The sequence below is a fragment of the Sminthopsis crassicaudata genome, chromosome 2 (genome assembly GCF_048593235.1).
Source record: "Sminthopsis crassicaudata isolate SCR6 chromosome 2, ASM4859323v1, whole genome shotgun sequence".
NCBI classification, from domain to species: domain Eukaryota; kingdom Metazoa; phylum Chordata; class Mammalia; order Dasyuromorphia; family Dasyuridae; genus Sminthopsis; species Sminthopsis crassicaudata.
The window spans coordinates 425,606,113-425,608,946 of record NC_133618.1 but is presented as its reverse complement, the minus strand read 5'-3'; positions in this window follow the sequence as shown (position 1 = coordinate 425,608,946).

Sequence of the window (2,834 nt, the reverse complement as noted above, 5' to 3'; positions counted from 1 at the left end):
TGGACTTTAATTAATATAGAATCTTAGAATTGCTGCAGCTCAAAGAGTACTCTAAGCCATCCAGTGTAAATCTTATCTAAGGCACAAATCCAGTCTGCAGCATCTCTAAACTTTGTTGTTCAGTTATTTTAGTCACATCCAACACTTTGTGATCCCACTTGGAGTTTTCTGGTCAAAAACACTAGAATGGTTTGGCCATTTCCTTTTCTCAACTCAGATGAGGAAACTGAGGCAAACAGGGTAAGGTGACTTGCCCAGGGTCATGCAGATAGTAAGCATCTGAGGCTGGATTTGAACTCAGGAAGGCAAGTTTTCCTGATTCCAAGCCCAGCTCTCTATCTACCAGGCCACTTATCTAACTTTTGCTTGAAAATTTTCAGCATGGGGAGCTATTTCCAAAAGTAGCCAGATCTTATTCTTAAGGAAGATTTCTTTTATGCAGTGTAGTGCTATGGAAGGAATGCTAGATTGCTCCTTCCTGCCAAAGTGATTTTCCTAAAGCACGGGTCTGACTGTGGCATTCCTCTATTCAATAAACTCCAGGGGCTCCTTATTATCTCTGCATCAAATATAAATTCTTCTGTTTGGTATTTAAAGCTCTCCACGATTTGACTGCTGCCTACTTTTCCATATCGTATTACACAAACTTGATGTTCTGGCCAAACCAGGGTACTTCTTGTTCCTCACCCATAACAATGGAGTCCCACCTGTGTGGCCTTGCACAGACTCTCCTTGCTTCTGGATTGATATCCTCACAATAACCTCCCAGATTTTTAGTTCTCTTTAAAACTTGTTTAAATGCCACATGAGGCCTTTACTCACCCTCCTTCCATTGTTTTTTTTTAACTGTACATATATTTTATACTTATTTTATGTACACATTGCTTCTCATGATAGAATATAAGATTGTTGAGGACAAGGATTGTTTTGTTTTATTCTTTTATCATTATCTCTCTCCAGCACCTAGTACTTTTTGCTAACATAATTCCAGCATCCCCAAATTTTTGTCAGGTGAATTGATGTTTAGCCACAATATCCCCATTTTGCATTTTGATAGTTGTTTTTTTAAAGACCTAACTGCAGATCTTATATACTAGTGTTTAAGTCATTGATTATAGAATAGATAGGGGGATAGTCTTCAAATTAGGAAGACTGAAGATTAAGTCTTGCCTTTGAATATAGACAAATTGTTTACCTTAAAACAATTCAGAGGTAGAAGGCTCATTTAGTTCATCCCCATCACTTCATAAGTGAAGAAACTGAGGACCACATAGATTTGTTGTTGTTGAATCATTTTTCAGTTTGTCTGACTCTTTTTGACTCCATTTGAGATATTCTTAGCAAAGATACTGGAATGGTTTGCCATTTCCTTCTCTGGATCATTTTACAGATGGAAAAACTGAAGCAAACAGGGTTAAGTGACTTGCTAGGGTTATATAGCTAGAAAGTATCTGAGGCTAGGAAGATGAGTCTTGCTAATTCCAGACCCAACCAATGTTCTACCCACTGTACCATCCAGCTGCCCCACATAGATTTAGTCACCTGCTGGAACTCACCCAAGTGGTTATAGCCAAAGGTGAGATTTGATTCTACATCCTCTGACTTTATACCCAAAAATCTTTCCATTGAACCACTCAGTCTCCCACCGCTCAGCAGCACCTCTCAGTCAGGCAACTTCCTGATTCTTATGCTACAAATGGATTACAGATCTGTATAAGACTTTCCAAACTGGGAATTCCCTCGTGCTGATAAAATTATCACAGATGCAGAATAACAACAACAACAGATTCAGACCATTGTTCCAGCCTGTCAAAAATCCCAACCTTTGTCTTCCAACACATTGGCTAGCTTTCCCAAAACTGAGTAATCACAATTTCATCCAAGTTGCTAATGAAAAAAATTTGAAAAGAACATGGGTAAATCCTTGCCTCACCACACTGGAGACCTTTCTCCAAGATGATGGGAATTCATTAATCAGTCCTCTGAATTCAGATATTAGACTCTACACTGCCTGTATCATCATCCAGCCCATACTTTTCTGTGACTTGATTTGCTTTATTGAAAAGGGCATAAAGTTAAAGGTTTTGAGAGAAAGCAGGCAACATTGTAAATTTTCCAGAAATGAATCTGTAAAAAAACTTGGATTAAAGAAAAATATAACATTTCAGGAAAAGTTGAAATATTTAAAATGGAGTTAGATCTAAAGTTGTTTGGTCAATTTAAGGCTGCAGATTCAACCTGTGTGATTTCATTGGTTAAATAGAACTCCTGAAGGAGGAAACTCCAATTTACCAGTGCAGATATTAGTACCTTCTCTGTACTATATAGACCAGAATAGCTTTGTTGTAGGGCAATCTTGAATTCTGAGTTTGAAATCAGCTCTCTATTCACTATGCTTCATTGCTTCTCAGACAAAAATATATAATAGACAAATAGGATTGGCCATATTTTCCAATGGGAGAAGGGTTTAATCCTTAGCAGGTGACCTCTGGCTTTACTCCTAGGCAGGCTACACATCTGGACTCTTTCTATAAGTAACCTCTTCACCCAGGAAACCCTAGATTCCACACACTGGGAATTCCTTTGACCCCCGAGACTTCTTTTTTTGATTGGCTGGTTCTTCCCAGAACCTCCCTTTTAAGGAAGATGCCAAAACTAACTATATCTTCATCCTTCTCCAGTCTGTTCTGACACTTTCAGACTTTCTCCCTTCCCCCTTTCAGTTTGTTTTTTATATATTGTCCTTCTCCATTAGAATATAAGTTCCTTAAGGGCAGGGACTACTTTTCTTTCTGCTTGTATTTATACATCCAGTACATGGCACATCATAAGTC